Below are 12,813 nucleotides of genomic sequence, written 5' to 3' on the forward strand. Positions count from 1 at the left end.
AAGTGTGACACCATCGTCACATGGCGTGATGCCCAGTAATTCCAGATCCTCGCTCCTGCGCCAGTGCCAAAAAGAAGACTCCCCACGCCTTGATCTGGTCTGAGTCAGCAGAGCGGGGACGGTGCCCTGCAGATTTAGACCATGTTTGTGTGAGCGGGGCAGAGCAGACATGGAAGGGGGGTTGGAGACAAAATTGAATACACAAGAAACACAAGAACTGAGCTATGGTTTAGGCAACTTTAATGACATAGTATGTGAAAAGGTATTTAAGAGGTAATTACATAATCACAGAAAAGCATGGGGTTCAGTTCTATTGTACTACAACACAACAGAAGTGACTTAAACAGTCTTCCATATTATTAAAAATGTAAATAGTCTGCTTCGCTTTGTCATGCTGAGCAAAAATATGACATCATCACTTCCAGATTATTTACAGGTAAAAATCTGACATCAAGTGAAATAGAATCCATTGTTTTATAGTTCGTAGGAGGGTTTTATGTATCAGCAGCTTTGGGAAGGTTAGTTTTGAAATCTAGTAGGTTACAGATGTTAGTCTGTTAAATATGTAACAAGTAATGTAACTATTTAAATTGCTTCTAGAAGCAATGTAACTTATTACATTTGATTACTTTTCTAGCAGATGCTTTTAACTGGAAAATTAAGCTTGATAAGGTGGGAGATACTCTATTTTATGTGACTGATTGAGGTTTTATTAACTTACCTGTAAATGTTTCCTCAGGTTTGACACCGAACATTTTGATGCTTCATGAGGAAAACACAGTTGAATTTCCACCACTGAAAGGCATTCTGGCCACCCATGGACGTGGACTAGACCAATGCGCATTGTTTTGATTGGTGGATGTGAAGTGGTGCAAATTTTAAGACAACCAATCAAAAGCAGCACTCAATATCTGAGCCCATACTGCCCAATGAATGGAGCTTGTCTATATGTAGGGACGGCACCTTGTGAGCCATCCTAACCTTGATGGTCTCCCAGCGGCTTTGCTGACCCACGTTGTCTGGAAATCTGCCAGAAGACATTCCTGCAGTTGACAAGATGCAAAGCAACAGAATGAACGTTATATTCTCCAAAAAAGATTTTTACAGAAAAGAATATCTTCAGATGTAACCTCTTTGTCATCACCCACAATTTGATTAATAACTTAAATGTTTCTCATTACTTTTATTTTGTAATTGAATGACACAACACCTTTACGTTCAACTCATTACTCCCCAAACTTGTGCATCAGGGATGAAAAGCTTCATCCAAAACAGACATTAACAGAGCTGAATTTGATTAAATACTCCTGGTTAAATATCACATATAAGTAGGACCCCTTCAAATTTATGTCACCTAACAAAAGACCTTGTCTCTGACATAAGTGCTTGGACCTCACTTCATTTCTCTCCCTTCGTGGAGGTTGGAAACATTGACACTATCATAATTTTATTGCAGAATTTATTGCGCCCGCTGAGACAGGCATTACATGTCGCCTGTGTTTTAGAGGTCCAAATTTGTTACTCGGCTCACTTTAAACAGCTGCTCAGCCTCTCGTGGGCAACGCAAGGCTGATGTATTTCATGGGACGTTTCAAAGCATCATTTGGAGATATGAAATTTTATATCAGTCATATTCTGGAACTGCTGGTGGAAAATTACTTCTCAGGGTGTGCTATTGGGTTCATTTGTAATTTATGGACATATTGAGTGGATAACACTTCAGCTGCTCCCTGTGTTTATTGACGAATGTGTGGAAACTGTAGAGTCGATCAGTGAAGCAGTGTGTCTACACTGTGAGAATCTGAAATTATCTGCACATAAATTGAAAAAAAAAGGACACTTCGACAAGCTGTAAGCAGCCATGGAGTCAAATTCATCATTTCCTATTTTACAATGTGAGATTAGCCCAAATACACAAGCAATGACATTTAAACCTTGTTCTTATTGAAGCATTTCATCTTATATTTCTGAAACTTCTCATAAAAACTTACTTACTTACTATAAGTAATCTACATTGCATGAATGTACGTGTATTAAATATTATAATATTTGCTTATTAGAAAAACTGAAGGATTATGTGACTTTCACGGGTTGAGAAAATTCTCCTACCTCTTAATCTGAATAAGATATTTTAAATCCTCTTGGATTAGCTGGAAAATGCATCATCAGAAAGCTGTTTTTCTGAGCTCATGAAAAGTTGACTTTTTAAAGACACATGGTTCTCACAGGACAGTGACACCACAAACACATGCTGATCTTATAGAATATGATGCATTACTGTAGATTAAATTAGCCAACAGTGTATAAAGTGGTTAAAATGAGCTCAACCTTAAACGTCAACAGCAGTCAAAGGCAACATGTCTTAAAACTAACAAAAGCACTAAAGCACACCAACTGAATGGCTCTGAATTTTGTTATTCTAAAGGAAAAAAAATGTATTTTGCAAAAGGTTTGCTATTATATATATCATTGTTAGACATTAGTCTTGCTTAAATTGTCCTTGTAGAAACCGTCATCACTGACAGCATGATGTTTCAGTTATCTGCTCTAAAGCTGTAACATACCGTAAATAACATAGCAGGTGAACTTAAATATTTGGGAAGGTGTAATGAAGAGCATCTGAGGAACATGACCTTTAATTTTACCCAAATGTTAAAACACAATATCAGAGGAGATCAGAGCTGAAAAGGTGTTTTTAAGAGATTACAACATACAGTATGAAGGTAATAGGTATTTCAATGATGTGCAAATGTTTGTGGTGTACTGGAGTTCGGCCACATCCCTAACCTGATTTGTCATTTGGCTGCATATTTTATGTTTTGTATCATGTTGCTGCTCTGTAATGCATCCAAGTGTCTGAGGTCAGAGCTGTTTGTTAGTCCGCAGAGGAAGAGGGAGAGAGAGAGAGAGAGAGAGAGAGAGAGAGAGAGAGAGAGAGAGAGAGAGGGAGAGAGAGTGAGAAAGAGGGAGGAGGGGAATGATTGTGGACAAGAGGAGAGAGAGAAGCAGATGCTCCCTCAGGAGGAGGGTTGAGCTGCCCACCTCCTCTCTCCCTCCCTTCCCTTTTAATTCTAAGAGCATATGGACACTACAGAAAGACCACAGGACAGGACACATGCAGGATAGGACAAACAAAGAGAAACGGGGGGGGGGGGGGGACTGAGAAAAAGAAAAATTGGTAGAGGCAAGGAGAAAGAAAGAGGTGTGAGAGGGGCTGCATGTTTTAAGTAAACATGCTTTTTTTTCTGAAATTAGAGCTGGAACAAGCGTGAGCGATGGAAAATAGTGAGCATAACATTGCGCATGAGGCAGCGGGCAGCTCGCCTGCTGAGGCGGGGTGCAGCGAGGATATCCTTGACTCAGTTTGCACCCTTTTCTGGCTTGAATCGAATCACTGTCAAACTGCAGAAATCCTCTGAGGCTCATCAGTTTAATGAAACCATGTGCTTTGATTGTGTGAATATTTAGTTTACAGTGACGGTTAATGTGTCAGTCAGAGGTCTTGAAGCGTAGTTTGCAGGTTAACTTTCTCGAGGAGATATCCAAAATCATTCTAGATCAAATGTTCTGTGCTTTGAAACTGTGTTGTTTTGCCTGTGCAAGTCATCTCTCATAAAGCAGCTTCCTAACTGTTTCACGATATCACCTTGCTTCCAAACTGGACATGCGACTGCAACACCTGCTGCAGCTGAACATACTGTGCAGAGGTGCTGGATGGATTAATAAATTATTATTTAATAAATCCATCATCATAAGTGCCTCTAAAGCCATATAAATAAACAAGATATAACACAAGAATATATTAGATAATATGTCAATAAGACAGCTGGAGCAGTTGATGAAGTCAGCAGTTTCCCACTGTTTCCAGTTGTTGTGCCAAGCTTTGCAAACACATCCTGGAGGCATCACTCTGTCAGACCTGCAGGCATTAAAATGTTACCGATAATCCTTACAGAAAACAGTATTTACCCAATTTTCCTTTCAATCCTAAATATCTCACTTTTATGCTTAATGAAATAACCATGGTCATAAAAAAGGCAACACAAAAGTCACCCCCTGTGTTATATTTGGTGTGAGGTCATTCCCTGAGTGCATTGCCCTGACAGCCACCCTTAGCTTGCTTACCAAACTCTGCAGGAAGTTTGGAGTCATAAAAACCAGCTAAAGGTTTATTTAATTTTATCACAATAATCAATTATGGTTTTATTACCTGGCAGGGGAATAAAAGGGAATATATATTTTTTTTAGCATCAGGATGTAATGAAAAGCATATTACAGCTTAAGAACATATGTTAGTTTGTTTTCCTCTCTTCATGGCACCTTGTAAAACTGTCTGTTGCTTCTTTTTTATCTCGCTTTTCTTTCAGGTAAATAACTCCGGCAACATTTGCACCTACGCATACATTCTTCAAGGTGTTAATGCAACACAGTTTTCTTGTCAGTGTTTTGTTAAGTTTTGGTATATGAGTGAAGAAAACAGAGAGGTGCAATGCCGTATTGTACTTTCAGTGTTCATATTTGCATCTTTGTGATAATTTGCTCCAATCTCAAGGTTTTTTGGTAATTTTACATGCTGTAATTTGGCATTTTGGGGCATTATAGAGAATTTATAGAAAATGCCATGATCTTCCCAATTTTGCATTATTGTAACTGCAGGGTTTTTTTCTGGACCACAGGGACAGTGTTTTGTAGGAGAATACATGACCCTAACTGACTGTGCAACAGTGCAAAGACCAACTGAGTGTTGTCGATGTTGCTAGATTAGTCTGATTTAAGACCCCTTCAGTGAGATGGAAATCAGACATGAAGATGTAATTGACCTGGATTCAATCTTAAAGGCCCTCTCAATCAGCTTCTTACTATGAGCAATGGAGTCCTATGTGAACATATAAAGTTGTATATAGTATAGTTGAGTCACAACAATTAAAAGAGTTTGTGTCTTTGTTTTGCTCATCTTGACGGTTTGAAGTGGGCTCAGATAGGAAAAGGAGATGCCACATACTGTACCTCCATGCACCAATGACGATTTAACTGTATTTGAATCAAAACATCACGACAGTTGTCAGATAGTTTGCTTATATTACAAAGCAACTGTCAGTCAAATCTGTTCAAACCACACCCATGCAGTCCTGATGAGGCAGGTTAGCTGAGTTTATGAGTGTAAAAGTATTGATTAATGACACCCAAGGATGCTTTTTGTCTGAATTTAAACTTTAAATGTTGCATGTTTAGTCATTTAAGTTACAAATAAGTTAAAACCAGGGGCTTTAAAGGCCCCCCAAAAAACCCTACTTTCTCAATCAGCTTCTTAATACGAGTCCTACATTTTTCTGTCAGATTGAACAGTTTTGGTTATTTCAGTTGAGAGATCTCTATCTGTGTTGTTTTGACTGTGCTCTCCACACTGGTTTAAAGCTGGCAGGACTCAGCAGGAAAAATGCAATAACACGGCCAATCAGGATTCAGCAAATTTGAATCAAAATCTGATGAAAGTTGGCGGGTTGTTTGATGGAGGTGAAAGGACTCTCTCAATCCGGACTTTTGCAGTTGCTCATTACACCCCAGATGTTGCCTCATGTGGTACTGATGAGCTCACTTCATTGGCCAAATGACAATTCAAGCTCCTTTTCACTCACAACAGTATCTCAAGTGATTGCCTCAGGTCAGTATAAGTATTATTTGTCAGATGAGACATTTTAACCTTTGACCTTGGCGAGAAATATCATAAGAGGAGCATGCATTCATTTCACAAGAGGTATGGCTCCTCTGAGCTGCCTCAAGGTGACGCATGGAGCCAAGAATGTGCTGATTTCAGATGTGGCGAATGGCAACCGTGATGATTGTCAAATCGTTGCAGTGGTGTTATTGAAACCATGTTTCACTCAGCAGGAGAGACTCAATCCATTTTTAAGAAGGCCAGTGAACCACAGCAAAAGTAACAGTGAATAATTAGTAGATCTGAGAGCTGATTTAAAAGCTCGCGATGAGTTAGATCAACACTTGGATCAAGCAACAGTGGCATATGATCACAGAATGATTGATTCCGCCAATGATTAGTTGTGCAATTTCGGCTTTTGATCATGTTTTTTTGCACTGAATCACTGCATTTTTGCACTGTAAATCTCACAGAGAGCGGGATATGATGTTCTCTGGAATTCAGTTTCCTGTTGAAATGCTGACGTTGGTCTGACACGACTCCTGAGAAATCCAATGAAAAGACTGCTACTTCGGAAACTAAATCAGCTTTAATCTTTAAAGCACACAGATGATGGAGCGTTGAGCAATATAGTGACACTGCACATTAAGATAATGCAACGTTAAAACAATGCAACTGTGAACCCATCTGAGACTTTATTTTGGCTTACCATTATATTTGTGCTGTCTGGAGTTCGGTATTTAACCAGGATTAATAGCAAGAGTTTGTCAAATTCCTGTGGTAAAACCCCCCAGAGGAAATCATTGTTTGCAAAGGCTAATTCATTTAGCAAGTAAAAGACATTACGTCTGTTGTAGTATAACTGGTTTAGATGAAGCGGATTGCTCTGAAATTATTGCAACTTATTAGGAATCAGGAATGTTCCCCTCGAAAGGCAATAAATCATTTTCACAATCTTACTGGACAACTTATTTTAGAAAAGTCACAATGAATCTTTGTTATATCAACATTGTTGCACAGTTTCAAAGGATTCCTCAGGGAACGGTCTGACTGGCCACCATCAATCTTTCTGTGTCGAGGGGGAAAAATTGGAGGTGGTTAGCACATTATATCATTATAGTAATCATAACTTCACTTAGGCAGTGTTTGTGGGTAAACTCAGTGATCCTATAAAAGTCTTTTCAATAGCAATCTTAAACATAATGTGAGATAATGCTGGCTAAAGTATTACTCAATCCATAATGTTCTGCTATTATTAATTCTATTATGATTACTGTTATATCTAGCAGAACATCGCCATGTTATATATGTAAATGTCAGTTACACAAGTAAATCTGGACACAACAATGTCAACTTGCATAATAATCTTGATTTGTACATATGATTATGTTCAAATCAATTATGTTTATGCATGCATGTAGTACACACGTGTGTGTGTGTGTGTGTGTGTGTGTGTGTGTGTGTGTGTGTGTGTGTGTGTGTGTGTGCGTGTAGTTTATAGCTTGTTTAACTGTAATGAAGTCCTGATCTCATTGTGAGCCTCTGCCATCAGTATGTGAAATGCGTGTTTACTCAAGCATCTAGCTGCTTTTCCTCCCTGGCCCGAATCCATTGAATCATCTTCGACTTGATACCATTCTGGGGTTTTAGATAGTGTTTAACTGTTGCAGAACATCATCAGTCACAGCAGCATTTATCATCAACAGAACAACAATGTGTTGAGATTTTTTATGCAGCAGCCAAGCAAGCAGTTTTCTTGCTGCCACTGAACCATTGACACTCATTTTCTGTGTTTATTTTCCACAAAAATGGACTTAAAGTCTCATTAAGTTTAAAAATGTGCATGTTAGCCATATTCTGTTAAGGTGTGTACATTGCCAATTTTTAATATCTGAGGAGTTGGGTGAATTCAGTTTCCTGTGTCAGTGTTAAAGTTTTCTAGCTCACTGAATGTGAACATGTTTTTTTAGTACAATTGAATGAGCAAAAGTCTAAAGTCATACTGAAGCTGAACTTCGGCACAGCTGTGGTTTGAGCTAAATGCTAACAACAGTGATGCAAACATGCTGATGCCTACCAGCTTATATTTACCATGTTCACCATCTTAGTTTAGCATGTAAGCAATCTAAGATTTGTTAGCACTTAACAAAAACTACAGCTAAGGCTGAAGTTTTCCAGATATTTGGCCATAAAACAGAATAGTGAAACTTTGACCTGGTGATGATACTAGAAAACTAAACATGTTTGTGACAGAGCTGGATATAGTTTTAGTGGAAAGTGTTAATTATGTTTGTTTGGATTCAAGATCATTAATAATCAGATAGCGTATTATTATTTCCAGCTGTATAGCACAATACAATGAAAAAGAAAAACACATATTCTGTTCACTATGTTGTCGTCGGACCCAGATTTGGCTGTTTGCTCCATCCTAACTAGTGGATATACTGCAGTAATGATATGCACATGGTCCAACAAAGTGAAATGAGCACAACTCTTAAATTCAGTCTGCATGTTGTCGACATAAATCACGCGAAGATTACTTTCCAAAAACTAGATATAGTGTTATGCTTAAGAAAAGGATGATGGTTTGGCATGTACAACAGTTTGGTTCTGATTATGGTTAAAACTGAGAAACATAAGTGAGGATATGCTTTTTTTTATTTTAAAGAAACAAATGTGTTTCCTAAAGAGTCAAACTTCACGTACAGTAGAAAACTCCTCGATATGAGCTGGGAATTAAACCCAGGTCAGCTGAGTTTAAGGCCATATCCATCCATCCACCAACCCGACCACAACACCCTCCACTTTCCACCGCGTTAGTTCAATGTGAAAACCACAGGCTGTGTCCTTCACCTAATCCTCATGTGGTGAGAAAAGTGTCTCACTTTTCATGACTATATTTGTGTTTTAAAACTTTTCACGCTCATGAACATTTTGGGAGAGCATTGGTGGATATGAGATGTTCAAATGAAGCTGCATAAAGACATTTATCAGCGTTGAAAACTTTTCGATTCGACTTACGACGAGCTCTGATTGCAAAATTAAACCCCCTTTCCCAACTTTTCTCTGTGTCTCTCTCTTCCAACAGTGCTGACAGAGTTCCTAATTAGAGCCAGATATGAGCTGCCACATTCTTCTCAATGGTTTACTGAGCGCTGATGTCAGAGATACAGCGGAGGTGAAAGTTGAAGCCAATGATTCAGTTTAGTTAGACTATGAAAAAGTTAACAGGATAATATGGCTTTAACTCTTATTCCTTATTTGCTTTTGTCAGTCTGCTGGACTTTGTATGGAGTTTAAAAAGTCAGTGTAGATCTACATAGCCACTCACTCATTTAGATTCATCGTTTTGACCAGAAACTTAATAAAAATCCAATTAACATTCAGCCTTTTAGTGTTTAAACACTTTCAGCCCAACTGGAATCAATCAGCTTGAAACAATTACTTGCAACTCGCTGGTTTACATTGTGGACTCGCCAAGACTTTTTACAATGTGTTCCTTCAATTTAAATACAGTATTTCTACACTGCCCATTTTATCAGCATCTTTAAATATGGTTTTATGGTTTGTTTATAATGATATTTCACACTTAGGAAAGAAAGATCTTGAGCCTGAAGCTTCTCTGAGCCCGGTGACATAAATACTGCAAGATCAGAGCAAGAGAAAACAGATAGAGAAAGATATCCAACTTAAAGTGATTAGCCTTCGTGCAAAAACAGGATTGTATTAACGCTCGTCTGAGTTCTATGAGTGTCGTCTTTTGGCCACACGTGGTTTACATTTTGGAGAGGTCAGGGGTCATCGTACATCTTAATCAGCTAATAACAAGTATCAGCATGAACTCTCACCTTCATCATCTTCAGCCTGTCGCTCTGAATGCAGGGACTGGCTCTCAAAAGCCAGTCTCACTAAATTATGCTCCACTGAAGTTCATTTTCACATTTGCACCATCATCCTATTGCCTTACATCTGTTTACTTTGCTAGTCCCAAATACATCCCTTTAATTGTTAAGTTGTGTATAGTCTTCCACTGTACCGACATTAACGTTTTGCATGTGAGGCTAAGGAAATATCGAAAAAGATTTCATTTGTTCTTTAGCTGGATTTCTGTGAAGAGGTCAAAAATAGAGGCTCACAGAAAATACATGTGATGCACTTGTGAAAGGACCGAGCAAACATGACACCCTCAGGAGACATAAGCCCGACAGACCCCCCAGACATCTGTGTGTTCAGCAAATGTGATTAGGGGTCAATTAGGGGAGGAACATTTTGACACATGTCTTATATTTGGAGTGAGAAGAATGAGATATCAGCTGTGTGAGATGGTGGAGGTTGTATAGATGAGATCCTGCACGCCGCTGATGTTAAAGAGTCCATAAGGTGCATTTAAGTTTGTGGTAAATCTTAGCGTCACATTCAAAATGAAATATATCTCCGCTTTGATTGCACTGCTTTTGTGAATAGCCTGGCTTTTAGTGCCGTTTCTATTGCTGGAATAAAAACAGTGTTTAATGCATGCAAGTTTCTCCATCAACAGCTTTTCACACTCTCATTGTTTGGAGGAAAGTTATGTCAGAACAACTGTGCTTTTGATCCAGTGCAGGACCAGGCTTTCATTTTCTTTGGGAATCAGTCCAGAGCATAGCACATTCTGGTGAGAAAGTACACTTACAAGACTGACATGACCTCACATTTCTACATGCGTACATAAAGTCGGTAATATGTCGAGGTTTCCTACGTCACTGGATAGCTCTGTGAAACCACTTAGGCAGAGCTGGAAGTCTTGTTTTGGTAAACACTCCTCTAGAAACCACCCCGATCAGAATGTGGCTCTCCGGCTGATGCCAGAATTAATATGCGGTTAATGACATGGTTTGGCAAGCTGCCCTGCGCTATTGATCCAGTGTGGATTCTTCCAGTCCACTTTATTACCCTAATGTAAAACATTCACCACCGATGATTTCTGCTGTCCAACTCAGCTGGATACTGTACAGCATATGCAGTATTTTCCCTTTGGCAGCCTCAGGGTTCTCTCGCAAAAACAGAATATTTGAGATGATCAGATTTACATTCTTTTGTCCTTTACACCCATAAGTGGGTTAAAGGACACTGCCTAAGAGCTTGGTGCTGTGAATGCTGTAAGATATGCAATGTCTCCACAAGTAACAGTTTTATTAGATTTCTGCTCAGTCAGGTAAGCAAAACACAAACATAGTGAATACAAAACTGTTTATATCTCACATTATGTGCCTGGCTAAGACTGCTTTGCTTTTGTGAATATGAACTATACATGACAACATCTGGAGGTGATCGTTGCTGAATGGCAGCATGATGTTAGCACTAATGCCTGATGGCTAGCACGATTGAAAGACGGTCCCTAAAAGCAGCATGGGCTGCTCCAAATGAAGCAATTAATCCAGGGGTAGAGAGCTGGGATGCTGTCAGAAGCTTTGAGGTTACGGCTCATCCATCCGTCTCTGTCTGTCCGTCTGTCTCTCATTCTCTGTCTCTGTGTCCCTGGGATGGGCTCCAGGTGTGTTGTAACTCTGTGGTTGTTTCCAGGGTATACACTCACTGCAGAGGCGCCAGAGTGCCGCGGTTCCTCACGAGAAGTTTTCATGAACAGTTGGTTTGGATGAGCCAGCGACAAAGTCACGCAGTAACACAGTCTTAGTTAAATGTCATTAAGGCAGCTTTGGGCAGAGCTATTCAGACTCATGCCGAGCTCATCAGTGTGACTGAGTCCATCCGTGTGAAATAGGCGGTGAACGATTGAACTCTTTCAAATTCCGGTCACTGAATGACAGTTACATGATTTGATCCAGCAGCGCTCTCATTAGCAGCGAAAAGCTTTGACTTTTGAGAAGATCACCGCACTCATGACAGATTGTTAAAGTTCCAGACGACTGGAAAATCAAATATGGAGAAAAGGGGGCTCTCCACGCTTCGGTCAGATTTAAACATATAATGATAAAGCCCAAGCACCCTCATCATCTTCATGTTGTAGTCTGATGACATCAAATGAGGCACACAAAAACGCACATTTGAATTGATGTAACGGTTCTTCACAAAGTCCAAAAACTACAAATACAAGTCACAGAGACTGAAGAAAACAGACATGCTCCTGATAAACATAGTGTGAGTGGGCTGATAAAGCTTATTACTCTGTCATCTCCATTGTTGTTCAATAAACACTAAAAACACACAAATGAGCCACACCATTGCACTGGGTCACATCGCCCTTCTTTACAATGAACGTGACCAGGGGCGTCATGCAAGACAAAATCCTGGGGGACACAGTAAGAGCAGAGGACATGGGGCTCCTCCCCCAGAAAAGATTAAATAATGATGCAATTTTCTGCAATTTGACATATATGTTCTAAGACTAGGGGGAGGATTATTTTAAAGCTTCAGTAAATCTGTTGTTGCAGTTCAGTAATCTTCCACTTTGTCAGGGTAAATACTGCACTGAGATTTCCATGTTATGGTTATTGAACATGTCACTCACTTCTACACTAGCTTCTACACTGCTGGCCAGGGCCTGAAAAAGTGACCACAAGGGGTTTTGACCAAATGTCTGCATGTGACGAGGTGAGAGGGGTTTCCCACTGATGAAAGTACTGCGGTATTTATATTATTGCAGTATTACAAATTGGGTGTCTGTGGTGACACTCCTGGACCAAATCCTGCGTTAAGTTACTGCTAAAGCAAACTGAACCTCTCCTACTGCTGCAGCTTCACATGAAAAGCATTTAACTGGCCTCGCATGAAACGCACTGTTTTTGTCAGCTGTCATTTTTGCAATTTTTTTGTCAATCAGCTGATCATTTTGAGACATTGCAGGAAGCAATGGAACAAAAAGGACCAGACACTGTGAACTGTTAGATGAAGAGCTGCAAACAACTGGCTGCACACCTTCAACTTCCTCCCACTTTTCACGGTCCGACTCGTGTCATGTGCAGCCTAAAATCACATGACAGAGTGATTGAAAAAGGCCAATTATTGTCTGACTTCAGCTGGCTGGACTGTAAACAAATACACCAGTTCCTCTTATGCCGCAGTTTCTAAGTAGCTCTTCGAGGAGTGTTTTGACCTGCAGTACCACCAGTTACCACACGTATCGTCAAATCAACCAGGACTGAAATCTTAAGGACTGC

The 12,813-nt window shown here is 39.6% G+C and overlaps 1 long non-coding RNA gene across 1 annotated transcript in view; it reads right to left on the minus strand.

Moving 5' to 3' along the window:
• Nucleotides 1–224: 224 nt before the first annotated feature.
• Nucleotides 225–12,813, minus strand: part of LOC139348817 (uncharacterized) — a 36,446-nt gene continuing 23,857 nt past the window's right edge. The window contains exon 4 of the long non-coding RNA XR_011603418.1: nt 225–1,043. This is a non-coding gene — a long non-coding RNA (uncharacterized lncRNA). The remainder of the gene's footprint in view (nt 1,044–12,813) is intronic.

This window comes from Chaetodon trifascialis, chromosome 20, assembly GCF_039877785.1.
Source record: "Chaetodon trifascialis isolate fChaTrf1 chromosome 20, fChaTrf1.hap1, whole genome shotgun sequence".
In the NCBI taxonomy this organism is placed as follows: Eukaryota; Metazoa; Chordata; class Actinopteri; order Chaetodontiformes; family Chaetodontidae; genus Chaetodon; species Chaetodon trifascialis.